The sequence below is a fragment of the Hyposmocoma kahamanoa genome, unplaced genomic scaffold (assembly GCF_003589595.1).
Source record: "Hyposmocoma kahamanoa isolate Upper Pololo Valley unplaced genomic scaffold, ASM358959v1 81, whole genome shotgun sequence".
Classification (NCBI taxonomy): Eukaryota; Metazoa; Arthropoda; class Insecta; order Lepidoptera; family Cosmopterigidae; genus Hyposmocoma; species Hyposmocoma kahamanoa.
Genome location: NW_020654080.1, coordinates 8221865 through 8227900, shown reverse-complemented (window position 1 = coordinate 8227900; position 6036 = coordinate 8221865).

The window sequence follows — 6036 nt, the reverse complement described above, 5'->3', positions numbered from 1 at the left end:
TAATTCCCACTGCGAGAGACTCCTGTAAAGAAACGGTTTAAGCCATAGTTCGTAACGCAGGCCCAATGCGATTTGTGGACTTTACATGTTTCTTAAGGATTGTGAACCTTCTTGGTCTTACGGGTTTCATCATAAACGAAAATTCCTTCATCATTAACAAGAAGTGTTGCTATTAAAGATTCACAAATATACGCACTTTAAACTTAGTAATTAAAGTCAATAGAAGCGTGGATCTCATAATGAAGAAGCAACCAGATACATCTTGGAGAATGTGCTTGAAGACTTATTCTCTGAACTAACTAATAACTTGGGCCTTTTCAAGGCAAGAATGAATAGGCATTGTTTAGATGTGCATGCTCCATAGTCGACCTCATCGTCACTTTTCATCAGATAATATAGATTTTTTATTTAAAAAACCATTTAACGATTGGACTACCATCACTGCCAGGTTATTTCCAAAGAATTATAAATGTAGAAACTGAAGTTATCGTGTCATAAAGCGGATTACTTTGCATACAGCTTGTTATAAACAATTTTATTGTAACTTGTACTCGATATTTAACTTTACTATACATAATAGCTTCGTTTAGAGATTGGAAACAAGCTTCAATAAGGCAATGCTGCGCCACTCACCGCTCTATTAGACTGGGTTCTGTTACTTACTATCACTTACATAATGACAAAATAATTAACTCGTACGCACTAATCGATCATACCTTACATTGAACCACCAGTATTACTGGACCTGTTATTGTGCTACAATTCTCTTGTCTCAACGATGTTATTATGAGAAAAAGATTGTATTAAAGGGCACGGAACTATGGTTGTCTTGTTGTGCGAGACCCGAAATGAGTCAAAAAATAACAACAGCTTTGAAAGTGTGTTGAAAATTCGCAAAAGCAATTTTAGTAATCCAAATTAAATTTTTAATTAAATTTTAACGAACTTTTTAAATGATTATTGATACAAGGACCGAATAAATACAAAGAAAAATTCCTTCGATCTGACTGTACTCGATCCAGTATGTGTATAATCGGGGCTACTTGCTTGGAAAAGCGATCTGTATACCTAACCAGGACTACTTGCTTGGCAGGGCGGTCTGTATTTGTATCAATAATAATAACAAACTAGTGAAGTGGAAAATACTAAGGCAATGAAAACATTGTGATATTCATTACAAACTTCTTTTTCATAATTTCAAGTGAAGGAACGAACAAGTCGTGCACCTGGTGATAAGCTACACGGCTGTCCATAACAATCGCATTGCCACTCAGAGCTTTAAATCGCAAAGATCTGAGGGGCACTGCCACTACGCCCGTCACTCTGAGACGTAAGTTGACAAGTCAAACAAGTACCCCTCAAAACCGGAACACAGTAATGCTGACATTACTGCTTGGCGGCAGAAATAGGTAAGGTGGCAGTATTTCCCTGGACGAACTCTTTCACAAGGAGCTCTACTGCTAATACAATATAGCTGTAAAGATTTTTTTAAGGATATAATAAAAGCCCTCTCTAACGAAGTATTTCATCATACTTAAATATCGTTCACAAAGATAGTCATTAAAGAAAACATTTCGCAATATTTCACAACAATATTAGTAACCATAACACATGCAAGTTACCCAATCGCAAAGTTAGAAAATTACATCCTCCTTTACTCCACAATCCATCTTCGTAAATGTAACTTAAGCATCTCGTTACATTTGTTACATTAACCCAGTTTCACGTAACACGTTGTTACGTGTAACAAAACAAATGCATCGATAGACCAATTGGCTTCACTTTTGGCCTATTAAGTTTTGCATGAGCCGATGTTGATTTGTTTAAATTCATATCTCGAAAGAGTACTTTCGAATGATTCTATTAGCTTGTGAATTCAAATTCAATTCTTATTTTTATCGTATCGATGGCAGACACTGTACTTAGTGCTTTTGCCATTCGGAGAAGTATACTCACCGATTGTTACCCAGGTGCGCCAAACGTATAGTGTGGATGTCAGGTGGTCTAAGAGGGAATATAAGTAGGGACGATTCGATACAAGTAAATACGAGTAAGTACTCGATACTTTTGTTTCGATACCGATTAGTTTTAGTATAGAATCCCTTTTTTCGATTGTTACTGGGTATCCGAAAGAAAATACTATCGGTATCGAATCGAAAGTCGCACGCGTAAATGTTTAACCTTAATCACACTTCCCAGGAATAGATCACCTTTTTTCCAAATTATGTTTCCTATCCATTTTCACCGTTTTGCAACAAGTAAACACAAACCGCGAAGTACTAAAGTAAAAAAGTCTATCTAAGTCCCTTTAGATCATTTTTGGATGAATGGGTACATACATTACGTACATCTCAGCGAACAAGCGAATGTCACAAAGTGAAATGGCGGGTATTATGTAGTTTTGTGGGTTTTTGTATTACAGTTTTTATATAAATTAATGTTTTAATAACTAAGTATTATTACGACAAATTCGCAGCAACAATCAATGATCAAAATCTCGATCGATTGGCGGAATTATCGATTGTATCGATTTAGCTATAATACTTTAAACAAGGAAAAGAAAGTTTATTACTTTTTCTTGTTATTATGGCGCCGCCAAAATCTAAAGTATGGACATATTTTATATCTCCTAAAAAAGTATGGATATGAATAAGTATACATACTTTTGAAGTACTCATTTGATTAGTATCGCATGACGAATTGATTACTACTCATTTGAGTAGGTATTGATACTATGGTGGCATCCTAACACCCCTAATCATAAGTACTATTTAGGTACATATTTCGAGTCAAATTAGCCGTTATCAACTTCATGCAGTCGAGGTCTCGGATAACGACTTCAAGCATTAATTGCATGCAATCGAAACCGACTGCATGCAGCCGAGATCGATTGCATGCAATTAATACGTGAAGTCGTTATCAACTTCATGCAACCGCATGCTTTATTACGACTACACGCATTAAGTGCAAACATGCATTCAATCTGTTAGTAGCCCAAAAGAACTTATAATAATAAATTTATTACAATAATAATAAATTGTGTACCTTAGAGGATATAATCTAAATAGAAGTAGTGTATTTAATCATAACAATATTGACCTCAGTGGCTCTATTGAGCTGCGAGCACTTTGTCCAGTGCTTAGCTCCAGACAGGATTCCGGTTAGACCAATTTAGGAAATGAACTTTTCTAAATTAGTTCTTGCTCCGTTATTACGTAATACAGGGATATCAGATCTTGTTATTCAAGTCTGACACACTATTATTCATATTATTGCTATGAAAACACATATAATTAAATGTCGGACGGTTATAAATACCACCTGCTAAGTTATGGGGTGTATTTTTCTTTGGGTACCTAACTAAAGCACATTTCGCACTGTGTCCTCGTGGGAACTACAGAACTAGCCCTCTTATTGTGCCTATGCCCAACAGTGGGACTGTGTATTGACTAACTATTATTTGTTTTATGAAGTACGGTAACGGGAAATTTTATTTACACACCTAAGATTTTAATTTGAAAAAAAAAGTTTATTGTCTAATAATAAAACATAATAAAAAAATTAGGTTATACCCCGTTCAAATGCAAACTTGTGAAAATATCACGAAGTCTATTGTATATAAATATGGGTTTATTGAATGGAAAGCGTGATAAATTGCTTATTAAACGAAAGAACGGTTGAGAAAGTCTTAGTGATGATTTATCAAGAATAATTCGTTTTTTTTTCTAAGTCAACAACGCGTTTCGAATCTCTTGATAATCTCTGCATTGTGATTATCGGCGAACCGATAGTGTAACAAAGCTTATATTTCGTCATTAATTTTAAATACGTTCTTGTTAACTATGCTTTATCAAGCAATGACAAAATTTTGTGGCGTAAAATGGACCGGTCAGGTTTTTTCTTTTATGATTTGTTTTGAAGTGACTGGACGAATAAATCGTGCGCCTGCTATTAAGCGACACGCCTGTCCATAGCAGTTGCAGTGCTACTCAAAGTATCGTATCTCCCGGTATTCTCTATATTCCTTAACGACATCATCCAAGGAATGTAGCGGTCACGTGACCTTTATACTCAAGCCAAGCGACATGTCGCAAACTGAAGGCAAACGCCCGGACGGAATGACACTTATCCCTTGGAGTATGGGCCGGGCACTGGTGTGGAATGCCACGTGCGCCGACACACTTGCCCCATCCCATCTTCAGCACACCAACAAGAGGGCTGATTCCGCAGCTGAGCTGGCGGAAAGAATAAAGACTAATAAGTATCAAGACACTCGGCTCCGACTACCTATTTCAACCCTTTGGAGTCGAAACTTTTGGCCCGTGGAGTCCCGGTGCCCTTCATCTGTACAAAATTTTATCCAAAAAATTAATAAACTGACTAGGAAACCAGGCAGCTACCTCGCCCAATGTATTAGCATAGCAATGCAAAGGGGAACGCTGCCAGCTTCTTGGGCACCTTGCCGTGGAGATTCAATTTTATTCATATAATTTAATTCTAGTTTTTGTTTCCAGTCTTCTTCTGTATTATTGTACCAATTTATTTTAACTTATTATCTAATGAAAAGAGTACTTAGACGTTTATATACATATAATTAAAAATGGACATAATAGTTCGGTTTAGGAGCATAATTGTAATTGTTATAATTTAACATGAGGACAATATGAATAGTTAATTAGTTAAATTTTTATTGTAATAATGAATTTCGTAACCGATTGTATAGCAGCAATTTTTTTAACAATGGATGTTAAGCTTTTTTGGCGCTTATAATATTTTTGCTATTTGTACCTAAATATTTTTTAGGCTTCAAGGCGTTTAAGGTAACAAAAATGACAGAAATGCATCATATTTTTTTCCACTTTGTATATAATAAATGACGAAATTGTTATATACCAGTATATCGGTTGCGATAGCAAGTAAGCTTGCTTACGTTATGATTCTTATATTGATTCTGTCGGTTAAATTAAAATATATAAAAAAGCAGTTGTGCTAACCATAAACTTAGCTTTTGCTATAATTTCTATTTTAATATTATAATAATATTTAATATTAAATAATTTTGGCGGGAAATGTCGACGCGTCCTTATCCGTTATAGCTTAAAACATCATTTGCAATAAAAAACTCTGTTTAGATAACAATGCCGCTTAGAATAAGTCGGCGGTCATGACTCGATATTATTATTTTTTTATTTTGGCTGACTGATATAATTAAGTCAGCAACCAATTATGTCTCGTTGTATACAGTCGGTGTGGACTGCATGTTGTTGTATGCGTCGACTTCACGCACGCAGTCTTTCTAGTCTCCAGGGGGAGGTTTTATCCACACATTATTACCTTAATTTAAGATAGATATACTCTATTTTGATAAGGCTAGGCTCAAAATTAAAACGTGACGAATGACTGTCTGGTGTTACCCTATACATTTTTAAAGTCATGTTTAAATAGCACAATGCCAATCAGTGCAAATTACAATTTATAAATAACGATGTCGTGTTGCGCATAAGATGCAATAGCTAATTTGATTAATTAGTACATATGTGCCTTTATAATTTGCAACGAGACTCTGCATACAGAATGCAGTTTGTATATGGCAATGTTTTTGGTTATATAATCTAAAACATAGTTTACCAATGTAGCCCCTACCCAGTGGGCACTGAAAAGTACTAGGGGAGCAGTGATCCTTACTATGCCTTCGGACGCAATTAGAGGACGTTGATGCTGTCCAAGTATTTTACGTAGGTACATAAATAATTAATACACCCTCTAAAATATGTATTTATTATTGTATAATAACCGACTAAGACATTATAATTCCCTAAAACGTACGTTCCATGCTATAATTTACCTGCTTTTCTTTTTTGCCTCAAGCAATCTCATAGGTAAGAACGTCAGTATAACAAATACAAAAAAATCTTTCTAAAAGAGTTCGTAAATGCTCCACTACTATTCCGTGTCATGAGCTTGGGAATGTTCCTGTATGACCCACGAGAACAAATTGTGCCGCTATTACACGCTTAACTCAGTACTTCGTGGCAG